The 21387-nt window shown below is 39.3% G+C and overlaps 1 protein-coding gene and 1 non-coding gene across 2 annotated transcripts in view; one reads left to right on the top strand and one right to left on the bottom strand.

Annotated features, from left to right (window-relative positions):
- Nucleotides 1-21387, top strand: part of RALYL (RALY RNA binding protein like) — a 422766-nt gene that overhangs the window by 261847 nt on the left and 139532 nt on the right.
- TRNAC-GCA (transfer RNA cysteine (anticodon GCA)) lies at nucleotides 14449-14520 on the bottom strand. Its single transcript has one exon. It is a non-coding gene; the product is annotated as a tRNA-Cys (tRNA).

Here is a 21387-nt window from a genome sequence, read left to right as displayed (position 1 = left end):
AACCAGACATGAAACAACAGACTGGTTCCAATTTGGGAAAGGAGTACATCAGGCTGTATATTGTCACCCTGCTTATTTAACTGATATGCAGAGTACATCATGCGAAATGCTGGGCTGAATAAAGCACTAGCTGGAATCAGCATTGCTGGGAGAAATATCAATAACCTCAGATACGCAGATGACACCACCCTTCTGGCAGAAAATAAAGAGGAACTAAAGAGTCTCTTGCTGAATTTGAAAGAGAAGAGTGAAAAAGCTGGCTTAAAGGTCAACACTCAGAAAATGAAGATCATGGCATCTGGCTCCATCACTTCATGGCAAATAGATGGGGAAACAGTGGAAACAGTGACAGACTTTATTTTCTTGGGCTACTAAGTCACTACAGATTGTGACTGTAGCCATGAAATTAAAAGGTGCTTGCTCCTTGGAAGGAAAGCTATGACTTTGCCAACAGAGTTCTGCTTAGTCAAAGCTATGGTTTTTCCAGTAGTCATGTGTGGATGTGAGAGTTGGACCATGAAGAAAGCTGAATGCCAAAGAATTGATGCTTTTGAACTGTGGTGTTGGAGAAGACTCTTGAGAGTCCTTTGGACTGCAGGGAGATTAAGCCAGTCAATCATAAAGGAAATCAATCCTGAATATTCATTAGAAGAACTGATGCTGAAGCTGAAACACCAATACTTTGGCCACCTGATGTGAAGAGCCAACTCACTGGAAAAGACCCTGATGCTGAGAAAGATTGAAAGTGGGAGGAGAAGGGGACAACAGAGGATGAGATGGTTGGATGGCATCACCGACTCAACAGACATGAGTTTGAGCAAGCTCCGGGAGTTGGTGATGGACAGGGAGGCCTGGTGTGCTGCAGTCTCTGGGGCTGCAAGGAGTTGGACAAGACTGAGCGACTGAAGAACGACAATAGGCATGGGAGGTGGATGATAATAATAATAAGAAGAAGAATTGAAATAAAAATAACCACCACAACAGCTAACCATTGAGTGTCATATAATGATATGCCAACTTCTCTCTAAAAGCTTTTCATGTACTCTTTCACATAATTACTCCCCTAAGCATTTGGAAGTAGTAGAATTTTTTTTCTTTTTTGAGGCATCAGGTTAGATAACTTTCTCATTTCCAGTCTAGTGAGTATCAAAACTAGAATTTGATCCCAAGCAGTCTTGCTCCTCAGCCTGGTGCTATGATCAGCTACAAATATATTGATACTTAGGCACCATGGGACCTTGAGGTTCACCTGTCAGGATAACAGGGAGAGTGCATATCTACCATTTAAAGGAACTATTGAAAAATGGGTAAATGTCATGTGTTTGCTCTAAAGCTATGAGAGGGGAGATGAGTCGGAATAAGACTCTGGTGTGGTCAAAGAAGCAGTCATATCTCCTGCGGACAGATGCTACGTTCCCTAAACCAGGTAACAGTTTTTTGAAGGGATGTTACAAATCAGTTTTGACCCCTATCAGTCTTTTCTGTCACAGCTGCACACATGAGCAACAAGCTGTCAACAGAATAACCTTCTTGAGGCTTCAAGGACGCCGATGTAAAGCAGGTCCTTAAAATCTCAATGACTATTGAGGCTTCTTTTGTACTGTGTCAGTATGCCCACACATCTAACAAATGCTGTAACCATGAATAGAGTGGACTTGATTTCAGTTTTGCAAAGGCAAAATTGAAACGTTTAAAGATTTTCTAGTTAGAACTGGTGAACTGTTGCTTTTACTGAATTCGTAGATTTTTCAACATGGTTGACTTTGTATGTGTATGACTGCTGTGTCTTTATAAAGCTGCCTCTTTAAGAAATAGGAAATTACCTATCTTATGTTGCTTTACAATATTCAAATGCACATATTTTACATACTAATGCAAACATAATAATAGAATTATACAGCCACAGTAGAAATTCAAGATGTTAATTATATAATATTGTCACTAAATTTGTAATCCACTTAATCCATTATTGCAAATGTTTTATGGCTTGACAGCTGTTATAAGAAAGGTAAAATGTGGCATATTGTAAAAAAAAAAAAAATCAACCTTTTACTGAGTGATCTTAACACTTGTGTGTGCGTGTGTGTGTGTGTGTGTGTGTGTGTGCACGGTGGCTCAGATGTGTCTGACTTTTTGTGACCCAATGGACTGTAACCCTCCAGGCTAGTCTATCCATGAGATTCTCCAAATGAGAATACTGGGATAGGTTGCCATTTCCTCATCGAGGGCGTCTTCCCAACCCAGGGATCGAACTGGCTTCTCCTGCATCTCCTGCGTCTCCTGCGTTGCCGGGCATTGGATTCCTTTACCACTGAGCCCCCCGGGGAAGTCCCCTGGACACCTGACAGTACCTAGAAGTTAAAAGTACAGAAGTCAGAGTTCTAAATCATGTGAGCTATGATTAACCTGAGTATTTCCAAAAAGATTTATAGAAACATTGCTATAATTTATTGCCACCAACAAACAAAGGTAACCCACAGCTTTTTGAATTTTACTTATATACCCATAAAGTATAAGGGACATGCATTATCTATACCAACGTACCATGGATTTTATTGCCCATATAGCATCTACAACCTTCTCCCCACCAAAAACAGCAGGAATATTGAAATATGAAGCAATAAAATGTTTCAGACACTGTAGATGCCTAATTTCTATGTAAACAAGAAAAGAAACAGTAAAGCAAAAAAGAGAGGTAAATGAGAAGCCTGCGTGATACAAATTTATTAATAGGAAGCACTCAAGATGAAGGGAAGAGATTATGGGGACAGCAAACAAAAATACCTGAAGAACTTCCATAAAATCACGGGTGGCACATAACACAGTGGTAGTTTCCTGTTCTTTCCTACAGATAGAAGTTTAAACACGCTAATACAGTCCAGTAACAGGCACATCATCTTCACAAGCCACACCTACAATTGAAAATGTTGGCTTTGCCAGCATTGAATTGTCGCATTTCTAAGATAAAATATTGATGGTTTAATGTCATTTTAGTTTTGTGCATATTGTAGGAACCCACTCATAATGTGACTCTCTTCCCAGCAATTCCCTTGTTAACATAATAATTTATACAGTATCACCTGCTGACAGTGGTGCTCCACTCTGAGGAGGGATGCAGTTGTGTATAATTAATTATATTCACATTTTAATATTCATCTTGCTGGCCATGATTTATTATCCAAGCTTTATATGCAGGGCAAAGGCATAATAAAAAAGCTATTCTACTTTTTGTTAGCAGAACTAATTGATTTGTAGATGAGCACATTTTCCTTTACTTAATGGAAGCACATTTTGATTACACTGTGAATAACATCACGATTACTTTTCCCTTTTTAAAATATACATAAATTATTTGTCTCATTTATCAATTTCTTACTTGATTTAGGGACAACAACCACGAAGTCTACCTTATTTGAAATTTTCTGTGGTACTATACCTTGTCCCCCTCTTAAATTTAGCAGTAAAAATATATATGTTGATTCACTAACAAAGAAAATGTAAAATAAGGAGAAAAATTACTTCTGAGAAATAGAACTCCACATCTTCTATGTAGAGATGTGGAGCTAATTTCTTGTTACTGAATATTAGTACCCTGCTTATTTAATTTATATGCAGAGTACATCATGAGAAATGCTGGGCTAGATGAAGCACAAACTGGCATCAAGATTGCTGGAAGAAATATCAATGACCTCAGATATGCAGATGACACCACCCTTATGGCAGAAAGTGAAGAAGAAATAAAGACTCTCTTGATGAAAGTGAAAGAGGAGAGTGAAAAAGGTGGCTTAAAGCTCAACATTCAGAAAACAAAGATCATGGCATCCAGTCCCATCACTTCCTGGCAGATAGATGGGGAAACAGTGGCAACAGTGGCTGACTTTATTTTTCTGGGCTCCAAAATCACTGCAGATAGTGATTGCAGCCATGAAGTTAAAAGATGCTTACTCCTTGGAAGAAAAGTTATGACCAACCTAGACAGCATATTCAAAAGCAGAGACATTACTTTGCCAACAAAGGTCCATCTAGTCAAGGCTATGGTTTTTCCTGTGGTCATGTATGGATGTGAGAGTTGGACTATAAAGAAAGCTGAGTGCTGAAGAATTGATGCTTTTGAAGTGTGGTGTTGGAGAAGACTCTTGAGAGTTCCTTGGACTGCAAGGAGATCCAACCAATCCATCCTAAAGGAAATCAGTCCTGAATATTCATTGGAAGGATTGATGCTGAAGCTGAAGCTCCAATACTTTGGTCACCTGATGTGAAGAACTGACTCATTTGAAAAGACTCTGATGCTGGGAGGGATTGGGGGCAGGAGGAGAAGGGGACGACAGAGGATGAAATGGTTGGATGGCATCACTGACTCGATGGACATGAGTTTAAATAAAGTCCAGGAGTTGGTGATGTTACAGTTCATGGGGTCGCAAAGAGTCGGACACAACTGAGCAACTGAACTGAGTATTAGTAGAATTTATAAATATTTGTGATAGTATGAATATGTGGCTATATGCTATAAATTAAGCTCAGATCAGATCTAATATCAAATATTACTGTAGCAGTAGAGAACATTGGGCTTCCCTGGTGGCTTAGCAGTGAAAATCTGCCTGCCAGTGCCGGAAATGAGGGTTTGATCTCTGGAGAGATCAAACGATCCCTTGGAGAAGGAAATGGCAACGCACTCCAGTATCCTTGCCTGGCAAAATCCCATGGATAGAGAAGCTTGGCTGTCTACATAATCTTTATCCACTAGAAATGTCCTTAGGAGTTAGTTTCAAAAGGTAAAACTAATGCTGATTTCACAGAGTAATCAATAACAGATACTGACTTATATAACATAATGATTCTCCCTACTGCAACATTTAATTAGGGAAATTCATTAAACCTCATGCAGACAAATCCCCAGTGTGCAGCTTGTGCGTCTCCTTTATATTTGAACATGAGCTGATTAAAATGTAAGTCAATATTTAAACTGAATTTGGGGAATTATATTTTAACATACAAGAGCAGTGGATTTGATTAAATAACATTTCCATTTAAAAGAAATTATGAGTGCTGAATTTGTGATCTGAATGTTAGTCAAATTAGAAAAGAGGATGGAGAAAAGTTGGCTACTTCTTATGTGATAAGTGTAGTGTGGATTTGTCTAGTTGAGACAAATTACCCTTATAATAGGAAAAAAAGATGCTCTGTTTGAATAATCGTATTCAATTTGAAAGTCAGCTTAGGAGTATCATGAAGTTAATGTCTATTTTCTTTAGCTGATGTATATATGCATATATGTATATATATTTTTGGCTAGAAATCAGTAAACTTTATAAATTACAGCCTACAGAATATTTCTATATAGAAAATTAGAAAAGCCCGTTAATTAATCTCAGTTTATGATGTGCTTTGTTCTGTTAAGCATGGACTTCAAGGGAAAAGCAAAATACAAGAGAAGAAAGAATAGAGGAAAAAAATCAGAGGTTAATTGCCTCAGTTTATCACAGTAGTTTTGACAGCTCTGATCCATTAAAATATGTGTAAAAATGGATGATTGTATTTTTAGTAAAACTGTGTTTTGAGAAATTTTACTCAAATATTGGTGTTTTAATTCCATTTATAATCTGAATAGGACTTCCCTGGTGGCTCAGATGGTAAAGCGTCTGCCTACAATGTGGGAGACCTGGGTTCAATCCCTGGGTTGGGAAGATCTCCTGGAGAAGGAAATGGCAACCCATTCCAGTACTCTTGCCTGGATAATCTGAACAAAAGCTGAATAAATTACACTTATAGAAATGTCAGCTTTTGTATGTATACATTGTTACATTTAAAATATTGCATGTTTTTCTTATAACTTACCAATGAAATAAGCACATTCACATCACTTTATTTGTAGAAAATGTGAAATATTCACCTAAGTTGCATTTTATTTTTCTTTTCTACTTGTTTCCTCTTGTAATAGGTAAATAAGAAGATTAGGGGGGAAAAGAACATTAGAGAAACTGTATTAATTATCTATTGAAGAAGGAAATGGCCACCCACTCGCGTATTCTTGCCTGGAGAATCTCATGGTCAGAGAAGACGGGCAGGCTGCACAGTCTGTGGGGTTGCAAGAGTCAGACACGACTCAGCGGCTAAACCACCACCACCATTAGTCATCTATAACTACATAACAAGCTATCATAAAGCCTCAATCTAAAATAACAAGCACTGACTATTTCATTATTTCTGTGGGAGAAGAGGTTAGAGCAGCTCACCTGGGTGGTTCTGATTCAGTCTCTCGCAAGGCTTCCGCCCAGGTGTCACCTGGGGCTACACTGGTTTTAGGGTTTGACCGGGGAAGACATTCTTCCTAGTTCGTTCATGTGGTTGCTGAGGGTGCTTGTTTACCCCTCTCTGCACCATGCGGCTTCTTCACAGAGTGACTGATGATATGCAGCCAGGTACCTGGGAAATGTAGAAGAAATCCAAGAAAAAGTGAGTGTACCCGAGACGGGGGGCACCATCTTTTTAAAACCTAATCTAGGAAGTAATATTCCATTTTCTGCTGTGAAAGGGAAAACAGAAGTCGCTCAGCATACAGTCCATGGAATTCTTCAGACAGGAATCTTGGAGGGGATAGCAGTTCCCTTCTTCAGGGGATCTTCCCAACCCAGCGATCAAGCCAGTTCTCCCATATTGCAGGCAGATTCTTTACCAGCTGAGCCCCCAGGGAAGCCCGTTCTGTCTCCTGCTAAGTTCTGTTTATTAGAAGTGGGTCTCACATTCTACTCATTAGATGTAAGTCCAGCCCACACTCACACAGAGGTGAATTACACTCTACGTGTTGAAGAAAAGTGTATTATTTTACATTTATATCGCTGCTTTAACCAATGATAGGCATACTTCATTTTATTGCACTTCACTTTGCAGATAGTGTATTTTTTTTTTTCCGGCAAATTGGAGGTCTGTGGCAATCCTGCATCAAGCAGGTCTCTCAGAGTCACTTTCCCAACAGCGTTGGCTCACTTTGTGTGTATGCTGCATTTTGGTAGTCTCATAATATTTCTAACTTTTGCATTATTATGATATTTGTTCTGGCTGTATATGATCAGTGATCTTTGATATCAGTATTGTACCTATTTGGGGTTACCAGGAACTGTGCCTGTATAAGATGACAAATCTGATTAGTCATTGTTGTGGGCATTTGAACTGCTTCACCGACCACCTGTTCACCCCTCTCTCCACTTCTCCTCAGGCCTCCCTATTCCCTGAGACAGAACGATATTAAAATTAAGTCACTTAATAACCCTATAATGGTCTCTGAGTGTTCAAGTGAAAGGAAGAGTCACATGTCTCTCAGTTTAAATCAAAAGCAAGAAATGATTAAGCTAGTGAGGAAGGCATGTCGAAGGCTGAAAGCTAGGCCTCTCACATTAACCAGTTAGCCAAGTCATGTATGTAAAGGGGACATTCCTGAAGGAAATTAAAAGTGCTGCTCCAGTGAACACACAGATGATAAGAAAGCAAAGTAGCATTGTTGCTGATAAGGAGAACGTATTCATGGTCCAAATAGATGATCAATCAGCCACAATATTCCCTTAAATCAAAGCCTAACCTAAAGCGAGGCTTGAACTTCCTTCAATTCTGTGAAGGCTGAGAAAGGTGAGGAAGCTGCAGGAAAAACTAAACTTTGATATTAGCAGAGATCGGTTCATGGAGTTTAAGGAAAGAAGTCATTTCCGTAATACCAAAGCACAAGGTGAAGCTGCAAGTGATAAAGTAAAAGTTGCAGCGAGATATCCAGAATTTCTAGCTAAGACACTTAATGAAAGTGGCTACACACAACAACAGATTTTCAATATAGATAAAACAGACTTCTGTTGAAAGAAGTCATTTAGGACTTTCATAGCAAGAGCTGACATCAATGCCTGACTTCAAAGCTTCCGAGGACAAGCTGACCCTCTTGTCAGCGGCTAATGCAGCTGGCTACTTTAAGTTGGAGCCAAAGCTCATGTACTATTCCAAAAATCCTGGGCATCTTAAGAATTTTGCTCAGTCTACTCTGTCTGTGGTCTGTAAATGAAACAACAAAGCCTGCATAACCGCACGTGTGTTTACAATGTGATTTCCCGAATATTTTAAACCCACTGTTGAGACCTGCTGCTCAGAAAAAAAAAAAAAAAAGATTTCTTTCGAACTATTACTACTCATGGACAATGCACCTGGTCACTCAAGAGCTCTGATGGAGATGTACTATGAGATTCACATTTTCATGCTTGCTAACCCAGTATCCATTCTGCTGTCCATGGATCAATGAGTAATTTTGAATTCTGAGTCTTATTATTTAAGAAATATATTTTTGAAAGCTATCGCTGCCATAGATAGTGATTCCCCTGATATATCTGGGGATATATCAAGTCAATTTTTCACTTTTCAAGTCAATTGAAAATTTTGTGGAAAAAATGTATCATTCTAGATGCCATTAAGAACATTCCTGATTCACAGGAGGAGGTCAAATCTCAGCATTAGCAGGGAGTTTGGAAAAAGTTGATGCCAGCTTTCAAGGATGACCTGGAGAGATTTAAGACTTCAGTGAAGGAAGTAACTGCAGATGTGTAACTAGCAAGAAAACTGGAATTAGAAGTGGATTCTGAATATGTGACTGAAGTGCTGCAAGTCCATGATAAAGTTGTAATGATGAAGAATTGCTTCTTATGGATGAGCAAAGAAGGCGGTTTCTCGAAATGGAATCTGCCTCTGATAAAGATGCCGTGGAAATTGCTGACATGACAGTAAAGGAGAATATCACCAAAACCTGATGAAGCAGCAAGATTTGAGAGGCCTGACTCGTTCTGAAAGAAGTTCTACCATGGGTAAAATGCTATTGAACAGCGTTGCACGCTACGGGAAGAGTCAATCAAGGCAGCAAACTGTGTTGTTCTCGTATTTTAAGAGATTGCCTCAGCCACTCCACCCTTCACCAGCCACCACCCTGATCAGTCAGCAGTCAGCAATATCAAGCCAAGCAAAGAGATTACTACTCCCTGAAGGCTCAAATGGCGGTCAACATTTTTTAATGATAAAGTATTTTTGAATTAAGGAATGTACATTTTTAGGCATAGAGCTATTGCACACTTACTAAACTATACTGTGTGTGTGTGTGTGTGTGGGCGTGCACACACACGCTCAGTTGAGTCCAACTCTTTGCGACCCCATGGACTGTAGCCCGCCAGGCTGCTCCCTCCACGGAATTTTCCAGGCAAGAAAACTGGAGTGAGTTGCTATTTCCTTCTCCACGGGATCTTCCTGGCCCAGGGATTGAACTTGTGTCTCTTGTGTCTCTTGCATTGGCAGGCATGTTCTTTACCAGCTGAGCATAAGTTTTGTATGCACTGGGGAACCCAGAAGTTCATGTGACTCATTTTATTGTGAAAGTCTGGAACTGAATCTGCATTATCTCCTAAGCATGCCTGGACCATAAATTTAGAGGATTAATATGAATTTCTTAGAGTTCTGTAGGTCAAAAATCCAGCCCAGGTCTCGCTGGGTAAAAGCAAAGGTGTCAGCTGGGCGTGTTCCTTTCTGGGGCGCTTAGGAAGACTCTGTCTCCTTGTCTTTTCTAGCTTCTAAAGGTTCCCACACTCCTTTGCTCATGGTCTCCTTCTTCCATCTTCAAAGCCAAAAATAGCCGACTGATTCCTTCTCACCCTGAGTCATTCTGACCTTCCTACTTCTTCCGTATTTAAGGGTCATTGTTATTACACTGCGTCCACCCAGATAAGTTAGGCTAATCTCCCTATTTCAAAGTTACCTTACTTACCCTTTGCTCTGTATTGTAACATAGTCACAGGTTCTGGAACTCAAAGCATGCATGTCTTTGGGGGATGATTATTCAGCTTACCACATGTTTGAAAGAGTTTGCAGACATGGACATACGTGGAATTTTAAGCTACCACAGTAATCAATCAGAATCAATCACTATCATATAAAGTCCCTAGAATCTGTCTCCTTCACAAATGCATGCACTCAAGATCCTGTCCATTAAAGATCTTCATCAGACGCTAATAACTCATGCAACAAGCCGCCTGCACTGGTCATTCAATATCCAGTGGAGATAAACATCTCCTCCTTTCTTTTTCTCAAGCTTTTGTGATTGCCAAGAGCAATAGCATAAAATTTCTACCCATAAAGCCGGAACAGATAATTGGGGTATACTTTGAAGACTGTACCTTCGGATTCAGAAAGAATCTAATTTAAATGTGGATTTTGCAAGAACATTACCTGAGTAGCCTTATGCAAGCTATTTTTCTCTCTTGCCTAAAATTTAATTACCTGTAAAATGGTGAAAACAATATAGAACATTGCATAGATAATATGCAGGTTAGTTTATAATTCAGAAACTTATTATTTAGTCTTCTTATTGTCCAAAATCTAATATATTTTTATTAAATGGTTACTATTAACCCCACTACATATCTGTGACATTAAATTTTTCCTTTAGTGCCCCTAAGTCACTAATAAGCAGTGTTTATTTAAAGCCAAATTCTAGACATTCCACCAATTATTTGTAATACTGAGCCTTTAGACAAGTACCTAACCTCAGTTCAGTTCAGTTCAGTCGCTCAGTCATGTCTGACTCTTTGTGACCCCATGAATCACAGCACGCCAGGCCTCCCTGTCCATCATCAACTCCCGGAGTTCACTCAGATTCACGTCCATCGAGTCCGTGATGCCATCCAGCCATCTCATCCTCGGTCGTCCCCTTCTCCTCCTGCCCCCAATCCCTCCCAGCATCAGAGTCTTTTCCAGTGAGTCAACTCTCTGCATGAGGTGGCCTAACCTAGACATCAAGAATTCCTTTTGAGGAAAAAATTAAAATTAGGAACTATCATATGACCCAGCAATTCCACTTCTGGGTATGTATTCAAGGAAATAAAAATGTTAACCTGAAAAGATATCTGCAAGCTTATTTCACGCAGCATTTTTATAGTTGCTAAGAAACCAGCTAACTTAGTGTGAAACAAACTTTATGTCCCTCGATCAGTGAATGGATAAAAAACGGGGAAGGAAATTTTGCCAATTGTGACAACATGGATGTACTGTGACGGCATTGTGCTCATAGATCTCTGTTTCGCTGATACAGATAACAGATTGGTGGTTGTCAGAGTTGCACCCCACTCCAGTACTCTTGCCTGGAGAACCCCATGGATGGAGGAGCCTGGTGGCCTGCAGTCCAGGGGGTCACTAAGTTGGAGATGACTGAGCGACTTCACTTTCACCTTTCGCTTTCATGCATTGGAGAAGGAAACGGCAACCCACTCCAGTGTTCTTGCCTGGAGAATCCCAGGGACGGCGGAGCCTGGTGGGCTGCCATCTATGGGGTTGCACAGAATCGGACATGACTGAAGTGACTTAGCAATAGAGTTGCAGAGCGGGGGTTGGTGTGGTGAAGGGTGGGTGAAATAGGTGAGGAGGGTGAAAGTGAAAGTGAAGTCGCTCAGTCATGTCCGAGTCTTTGTGACCCCATGGACTGCAGCCCACCAGGCTCCTCTGTCCATGGGATTTTTCCAGGCAAGAGTACTGGAGTGGATTGCCGTTTCCTTCTCCGAGGGATCTTCCCAACCCAGGGATCAAACCTGGGTCTCCTGCATTGTAGACAGACGCTTTACCGTCTGAGCCATTATAAAATAAATAAGACACGGGAATGTAATGTACAGCATGGGGATTGTAGTTAATAATACGTATTATATACTTAAGAGTTGCTAAGAGAGCCGATTTTAAAAGTTCTCATCAAAAATAATAATAATTTGTATGTGTTTCGGGGGCAGGAGGAGAAGGGGACACCTCCTCATGAGGTGGCTGGATGGGATCACGGACTCAAAGGACATGGGTTTGGGTGAACTCCGGGAGTTGATGATGGACAGGGAGGCCTGGCGTGCTGCAATTCATGGGGTCGCAAAGAATCGGACACGACTGAGCGACTGAACTGAACTGGTGATAGATGTTAGTTAAACTTGTTGTGATGGGACTTTTGCAATATCTGCATACATCAAATGATTATATTGTACGCCTGAGACTACTGTAATGTTATATGTCAGTTATATATCAAAATGATTTTTTTTAATTTTTAAAAAATTTTTTTAATTGAAGGATAATTGCTTTACAGGATTGTGTTGGCTTCTACCAAATATCCACATAAATCAGCCATAGGTAAACCTCCCACTAGATCATCCCTCCCACCTCCCTCCCCTAAAATAATTTTGGCAGTGGTTTAGTCGCTAAGTCATGTCCAACTCTTGCGACTCCATGGACTGTAGCTTGCCAGGCTCCTCTGTCCATGGGATTCTCCAGGCAAGAATATTGGAGTGAGTTTCCATTTCCTTCTCCAGGGGATCTGCCAGACCCAAGGACTGAACCCAGGTCTCCTGCACTGGAGGCAGATTCTTTACCAACTGAGCAACCAGCGGAGCCCTTAAAATAATCTTGATTTATTTCTGTTTTAAGATAAAGTTGGTATATGCACTATATAAGTTTCAGGTGCTCAATGCTATGATGAGCCGTGTGTGTTCCTTATAAACTGGGCATCACCCGAAGCCTAGTCACTGCCCCTCTCCAGGCTCCGGACTCCCTTCCACCTTTCTGCTTCCTCCAGTCCCCTTTCCAGTCTAGTAACCACTAACCCGTGTCTATGTCTGTGAGTCTGTGTTGTCTACTGCTTTGTTTGTTCACTTTTTTCAGACTCTGGGAGTGAAATCCTACAATTTTTGCCTTTCACCTTTTCAGTTTAATTCACTTAATATAAGAGCATCAAGTCTACTCATGTAATGTCAAGATTCCGCTCTTTTTTATGGCTGAGAAGTATTCCATTGTGCATATACACAACACCTTATCTCTTCATACATCAACGGACACTGCATAGCTTGGCTATTAAAAATAAAGCGTCTCTGAACATATATATTTTCAAATTAAAGTTTTTCTTTTCTGTTCTTTGGATAAGTACCTAGAGGGAGAATAGCTGGACCACACGGTGGATGTATTCTTAACCTTTGGAGGATTCTCACGTGTTTCTCACAGCGGCTGCCGCAATGTATATTTCCACCAACATTGTCTGGTGGTTTCCTTTTCTCCTCTCCAACACTTGTTATTTCCTATCTTTTCGGTGATAGCCATTCTAATATGTGTGAGGTGGTATCTCACACCTGCGGTTTTGATTCGCATTTCCCTAATAATTAGTAATAATGAACATATTTTCATGTATCTGTTGACAATCTGTATGTCTTCTTTTGAAAAATGTCTATTCAGATCCTCTGCCCATTTTTAACCTATTGTTTGATTTTTTTTATTGTTACGTTGCATGACTTCTTTATATATTTTGGATATTAACCTCTTGACAGATATGTGGTTAGCAGATATCTTCTCCCATTTAGTAGGTTGCCTTTTAAATTTGATGATGACTTCCTTCACTGTTAATTTGATGTAGACCCGTTTGTCTATTTTTGCTTTTCTTACCCTTGCCTTGGGAATCAGATCCACAAAAACATGGCTAACCTTGGGGTCACAAGGGTAAGACCCTATGTTTTCACCTAGGATGTTTATGGTTTCAGATCTCAACATCCAAGCCTTTAATTCAGTTGGAGGTACTGTTTTCATGCAGTGTTAAGAGAGTGGTCCAGTTTCATTCTTCTGCTTGGGGCTGCCCGATTTTCCAAACACCGGTTTTGGAAGAGACTGACCTTTCTCCAGTGCACGCACGTTCCCGACCCTTTGTCCTAAATTGGTTTTCTGCATATTGTGAGTTTATTTCTGGGATCTCAGTTCCGATCCATCGATCTATGTGCTGGTTTTTCTTATGATACCATTACTGTAGCTTTGTAGTGTACTTTAAAATCAGGGAACATGACAATTCCAGCTTTTTTTCCTTTTTCTTAATATTGTTTTGCCTACTTAGGCTCTTTTGTGGTTCTATGCAAGTTTTAGAATTATTCTAGTTCTGTGAAAAATGCCACTGGACTCTTAAAATGGATGGCATTGAATCTGTAGATTACTTTAGGCAGCGTGGACATTATTGCAGTATCAATTTTTCCTACCCATTAGCACAGAATACCTTTCCTTTATTGGCACTTTCTTTAATTTCCCCCATTAGTGTCTTACAGGTTTCAGAATATAGGTCTTTCACCTACCTGTTTAACTGAATTACCAGCTATTTTATTATTTCTGATGCAATTGTAAATGATACTGCTTTCTTGATTTCACTTTCTGACAGTTTTTTATTAGTGTATAGAAATGCCACTGATTTTTAGGTTGATTTTGTATTCCACAACTTTACTGAATTCACTTATTAGTTCTGAAAAGTGAAATGGAAGTGTTAGTCATTCAGTCATGTCTGACTCTCTGAAACCCCATGGACTATAGCCTGCCAGGCTCCTCTGTGCATGGAATTCTCCAGATAAGAATACTGGAGTAGGAAGCCTTTCCCTTCTCCAGGGGATCTTCCCAAGCCAGGAATTGAACCTAGGTCTCCTGCATTGCAGGCAGATTCTCTACCATCTGAGCCACCAGGGAAGTCCTTATTAGTTGTAAGAGGGTTTTCTTTTCGGTGGAGTCTTTAGGGTTGTAGCAGTTTTTTTGACAGTCTTTAAGGTTTTCTAGGTAAAGTATAATGTTATCCGCAGATGGTGATGGTTTTGCTTCTTTTTGATTTGGATGCTTTTCATTTACTTTTCTTGGCTAAGACTTTCTATACAATGTTGAATAAAAGTAACAAGTGGGCATCCTTGCCTTGTTCCTGATCTTAGAGAAAAAGTTTTCGGCTTTTCACAATTACGATGTTAACTGTGGGTTTATTATGCATAGTCTTCATTATCTTGAGATTCATTCCCTTTATACTCACTTTGTTGAGAACTTTTATCATAAATGTTGACTTTTGTCAAATGGTTTTCTTACATCTGTTGGGATGATAATATGAGTTTTATCTTTTGTCTGGTTAATATGGTGTATCACATTGTTTAATTTGGGGATGTTGCATGCTCTTTGTGTCCTTGGAATAAATCCCCATTGATTATAATTTATGACCCTTTTAATGTGTTCTTGAATTCAGTTTGCTAATATTTTGTTGAAATTTTTTGCATCTATATTCATTAAAGACATTTCTGTGGTGACATTGTCTGGGTTTGATATTAGAGTAATGCTGGCCTCATAAAATGAGGCCCTCCCATCTTCAATCCTTTGGAAGAGTTTGAAAAGTATAGGGTTTAAATCTTTCAATTTTTGATAGAATTCACTAGTGAAGTCATCTGATTCACTTTAACCTTTACTATTTCTTTCTTTCTACTGACTTTGGGCCTTGTTCTTTTTCTTTTTCTAATTTCTTCAGGACTGAGTTATATTGTTTTAAATTTCTCTTCTTTATTGAGACAGACTTTAATTGCAATGAATTTCTGTCTTAGAACCACTTATGCTCCATGTCGTAGATTTCGGATGTCGTATGCTTGCATTGTCTCTATGTAGTCTCTATTTTTTCTTTGACTTTTGATAACCCATTGATTATTCCACAGCATATTTTTTAATCTCCACATGCTTGCACCTTTTCCAGTTCAGAATGTTCTGATTATATCTATTAAGTCAATCTGGTTTAGTGTGTCATCCACGGTCTGTGTTTCCTTATTTATTTTCTAGCTGCTTGATCTATTCACTGATGTAAGTGGGGTGTTAAAGGCCCTGCTCTCATTGCATTGCTGCCAGTTCCTCCCTCTATGTCCACTGATATGTGCTTTGTATATTTGAGTGCTCTTGTGGTAGGTGCATATATATTTATAAATGTTATACTTTATTACTGGATTTCCCCTTTATCAATAATATAATGCTCTTCTTTGTTCTTTATTGCTGTGTTCGTTTCAACGTCTATTTGTCTGATACGAGCATAGCTACACCAGCATTCTTTTCCTTTTCATTTGAGTGGAATAGCTTTCTGCATCCCTTTACTTTCATCCTGTATGTCCTTACTTTTGAAGAGAATCTTTTATAGAAAGCATATAGATGAGTCTTGCGTGAGTCTCTCTTTTTTTTTTTTTTCCTGTTTTTCTTCACCTAACCACTCTGTCTTTTGATTGGAGAATTTAGTCCATTTACATTTAAAATAATCGCTGACATTCTGTTTACATTTGACGTCTGTTTGCTTCCCTGGTGGCTCAGATGGTAGAGACGTCTGTTTCTCTAGTTGCTCCTGTTTCTTTCTTCTTCCCTGTCTCTCCTCTCTTGTGGCTTGGTGGCTTTCTACCTTGTTCTGTTTAGATTCCTTTCTCATTTTCTTTTGTGTATTTACTATGAGTTTTTGTTTGTAGTTACTGTGAGGTTCATATATTGCTCCTGTTTTAAACTGATAGCAACTTAAACTTAAACACATTCTAAATGTTTACATTTTTACTTCCCCCATCACGTTTTATATTTTTGATGTTTCTTCAACTCTTCCAATTTTACTTGCAATTCTTCTTTGTGTGGATTTCTTTGGGTTCATTCTATTTGGGATGTTTTGGGCTTCCTGCACCTGAATATCTATATTTTTCCTCAGGTTGGGGAAATTTTCAGTTCTTATTTCTTCAAATACATTTGCTGGCACTTTCCCTTCCTGTTCTTTTCATGAGAAACCTATAATGAGAATGTATTCCACTTAATGTGGTCTCAAAGTTTCCTTAAAGGATTTTAACTTTTTTTTTTTTTTTCTTTTTGCTGCTCTGTCAGGGTGATTTTCATTGGTTTGTCTTCCAGTCCAATGATTCATTCTGCTGCTTCATCCAGTCAGCTGCTGAATCTCCCTAGTATATTTTTCAGTTTAGTTCCAAAATTTCAGAGCTATCTTATATTTTCTATCTCTGTTGAAAATGTTGCCATGTTTTTCAGTCTTTATCTGAATTTATTATCTTTATGACCATTACATTAACCACTTTATCTTATCTTCATTTTATTAATGTCTTTTTCTGAAGTTTTTTCTTGTTCTTTCATTCAAAATGTATTTCTCTGTCTCCCAGTGTTGCCTGACTCTTTGTTTCCGTCTAGAAGATGAAGCTGCTGTCTCTGCCGGTCTTAAAGGAGCAGTCACTGGAAGACTAGGGGTGTGCTGTGGTCTGTCTGTGCCGTGCTTTGGTCCCAAGTTCTGCCTGTGTTTCAGTCTCGAAGGGCCCAGAAATGCTGGGTGTTCAGTGGGATTCTCTGTGTGACATGCACACACCTTCCAGGATCAGTGGTATGGGGGCTGCAGTAAAGCCATTCCAGGCCTGGATGAGCACATCCGCCAGATCTGGTGGCGCAGGGGTTACTATGAATGGGCTTGAGACTGGGCCACGCCTGTTCACCAGTTCTGGTGGGAAAAATAATTTTTCTTTTTTTTTTGAGGAATCACGTATCATCCTGGATTCTCATCCTATGAGCAATTTCTAGCCGTAATAATTAGTGTAAAGGCTTTTAAATAACAATAGTTGATTATTTTATTCATAACTTTTGTAAGGCCATAAGTTAATTTACTTATGTTCATTAGATACTTATTTTAAAACCAAAGCCCTTATAGTTATATTTGGAATGGGTGACCAATGAGTACCTGTAGTACAACACTGGAAATCCTGCTGAAGGTGATGTGACAGCTTGGACGGGAGGAGAGTTTGCGGGAGAACTGCTCAGTTGCTAAGTCATCTCAGGCCCTTTGAAACCCTGTGAACTGCAGCATGCCAGGCTTCCCTGTCCTTCACTGTATCCCTGAGTCTGCTCAGACTCTTGTCCACTGAGTTGGTGATGCCATCCTGCCATCTCATCCTCTGTCGCCCCCTTCTCCTCTTGCCCTCAATCTTTCCCAGCATCAGGGTATGTTCCAATGAGTCAGCTTTAGCATCAGCCCTTCCAATGAGTATTCAGAGTTGGTTTCCTTTAGGATCAACTGGTTTGATCTCCTTGCAGTCTAAGGGACTCTCAAGAGTCTTCTCCAGCACCACAGTTTGAAAGCATCAATTCTTTGGTGCTCAGCCTTCGTTACGGTCCAACTCTCACATCCATACATGACTATTTTGGGGAGAATAGACACATATAATATATATATATACATATATACACACATATGCCTGAGTCCCTTTGCTGTCCACTTCAAACTATCTCAACATTGTTCATCAGCTATATTCCAATACAAAATCAAAAGTTTAGAATGAAAAGAAAATCTTAAAAAAAATCAATAAACATTTATAATAATAGATACATATATGTAAACCAAAAACCCTTATTCTTGATTTCTAAATGATGACTGTGAAATTGCTGACATTATATGTGAATGATGGTTTAAATTTACTTTTAAAATTCAGCATTGAAGATAAAATAATGTGACCTTTGTAGTGATACTCTGAATACAACTTTGAATGGAATACAGAATAGTGGTAAAAAATAATGATCTTAGTAATTTAGGAGACATACAAATTAAAGTACATTTGGAGTTGATTATGTTACATAAACAACACATAATTACATTAAACAAATGCAATCATGATTTTTACTGATTTACACGAACTGAGCTGTATCACATTTTATAAATATTTTATGTTTATTTAGTGAAAGTTTCTCAGTCATGTCCAGCTCTCTGCAATCTCACGGACTATACAGTCCATGGGATTCTCCAGGCCAGAACACTGGAGTGGGTAGCCTTTCACTTCTCCAGGGGAAAATCCCAACTCAGGGATCGAACCCATATCTCCCACATTGCAGGCAGATTCTTTACCAGCTAAGACACAAGGGAAGCCCAGTTCTGGAATGCAAAGTCAAATGGGCCTTAGCAAGCATCACTAAAAACAAAGCTAGTGGAGGTGATGGAATTCCGGTTGAACTACTTCAAATCCTAAAAGATGATGCTGTGAAAGTGCTGCACTCATTATGCCAGCTAATTTGGAAATCTCAGCAGTGGCCACAAGACTAGAAAAGGTTAGTTTTCATTCCAATCCCAAAGAAGGGCAATGCTAAGGAATGCTCAAACTACTGCACAATTGCACTCATCTCACTTGCTAGCAATGCTCAAAATTCTCCAAGCCAGGCTCCAACAATATGTAACCTGTGAAGTTCAAGATGTTCAAGCTAGGTTTATAAAAGGCAGAGAAACCAGAGAACAAATTGCCAACACCTACTGGATCATGGAAAAAGCAAGAGAGTTCCAGAAAAGCATCTATTTCTGCTGTATTGACTATGCCAAAGCCTTTGACTGTGTGGATCACAACAAACTGTGGAAAATTCTGAAAGAGATGGGAATACCAGACAACCTTACCTCCCTCCTGAGAAATCTATATGTAGGTCAAGAAGCAATGGTTAGAACTGGACATGGAACAACAGACTGGTTCAAAATTGGGAAAGAATTGTATACTATCACACTGCTCATTTAACTTATATGCAGAGTACATCATGCAAAATGCCAGGCCGGATGAAGCACAAACTAGAATCAAGATTGCTGGGAGAAATATCAATAACCTCAGATACGCAGATGACACCACCCTTATGGCAGAAAGTGAAGAAGAATGAAAGAGCCTCTTGATGAAAGTGAAAGAGGAGAGTGAAAAAGTTGGCTTAAAGCTTAAAGAAAACTAAGATCATGGCATCCAGTCCCATCACTTTGTGGCAAATAGATGGGGAAACAATGGAAACACTGACAGACTTTATTTTGGGGGGCTCCAAAATCGCTGCAGATGGTGATTGCAGCCATGAAATTAAAAGACGTTTGCTCCTTGGAAGAAAAGTTATGACCAACCTAGACAACATATTAAAAAGCAGAGACAGTACTTTGCCGACTAAGGTCCGTCTAGTCAAGGCTATGGTTTTTCCAGTAGTCATGTATGGATGTGAGAGCTGGACTCTAAAGAAAGCTGAGCACAGAAGAGTTGATGCTTTTGAAGTGTGGTGTTGGAGAAGACTCTTGAGAGTCCCTTGGACTGCAAGGAAATCCAACCAGTCAATCGTAGAGGAGACCAGTCCTGAATATTCATTGGAAGCACTGATGCTGAACCTGAAACTCCAATACTTTGACCACCTGATGCAAAGAACTGACTCAGTGGAAAAGACCCTGATGCTGGGAAAGACTGAAGGCGGGAGAAGGGGACGACAGAGGATGAGATGGTTGGATGGCATCACGTACTCAATGGACACGAGTTTGAGTAAACTCTGGGAGTTGGTGAGGGACAGGGAGGCCTGGCGTGCTACAGTCCATGGGGGTCACAAAGAGTCAGACACAACTGAGCAACTGAACCAAACTGAACTATGTTTATATAGTCAGAAAACCACACTACAAAATTTTTCTGTTGAATTTTATTTTGAACTAAAAAGACAGCATAAGTATGTTACCATTTAGTCTCCCTTCGCCACCTATCATCAGTTGTATTTTAGAAATGTTTGAGCTTTTGAAAAACTACTTTGCCAATCCTTTTAATGTTGGTTACATTTTGCTCAAAAGTAATTGGAAACCTCTCATTGGAATGTTTCACAAAATTCAAATTTTGAGCTTTTAAAGAATTTCCATATTAAAAGAAAACCTTACAAATGAAAAGACAAATTCTTACAGAAGCAAAGGACTGGAGTTGGTAAACAATGAATGTTATAAAGATGTACATGATTTAATTTTGATTTTTCTATGAGAGTGCTTTGAAATAACTCAGCTTGGCAGAAAAGCCTTTTGATGGGGCTTCTGTTTATAATTAGATAGTTGTATTTTATACCAGAATTAAAAGAAATTGAGAATGCTTGTGGTTGGATGGCATCTACATTTGCTGGAACAACATTAGACATGTTGGAGAAGTTTTAACTTATTAAAAAATATATGTCAGGAAAAGTACTCTGAATGGTAAAAAGACAGTACCTATGAAAATATTTGGGCTAATATATTTACACATATCAATGTAAAAATGGATATGTGTAAGAACTGAGACTGTTTTCCACTAATAATTATTACTGATATTATTTCCCTTAACACCTATAGAAGTATTTTCTCAATTAAAATTGGAACAAAGACAATATTTATATCTGTTTACCAAATCCTTAGCACAGTTCCTGGCACATTCTGTACATTCAATAATTATTTGATAAATGAAAATGAATGATTTATAGCATCTTTATTTTCTTCATAATATAAACACTGGAAGTAATAGACATAAATAAAAATAAGCATCCAGAGGAGGCAATGGCACCCCACTCTTGCCTGGAAAATCCCATGGACGGAGGAGCCTGGTGGGCTGCTGTCCATGGGGTCGCTAAGAGCCGGACTCGACTGAGCGACTTCCCTTTCGCTTTTCACTTTTCTGCATTGGGGAAGGAAATGGCAACCCACTCCAGTGTTCTTGCCTGGAGAATCCCAGGGATGGGGGAGCCTGGTGGGCTGCCGTCTATGGGGTCCCACAGAATCAGACACGACTGAAGTGACTTAGC

The sequence above is a fragment of the Budorcas taxicolor genome, chromosome 14, assembly GCF_023091745.1.
Source record: "Budorcas taxicolor isolate Tak-1 chromosome 14, Takin1.1, whole genome shotgun sequence".
Lineage (NCBI taxonomy): Eukaryota > Metazoa > Chordata > Mammalia > Artiodactyla > Bovidae > Budorcas > Budorcas taxicolor.
Note: the sequence above shows the minus strand (reverse complement) of the source record. Positions and strands in the feature narration are given on the sequence as shown.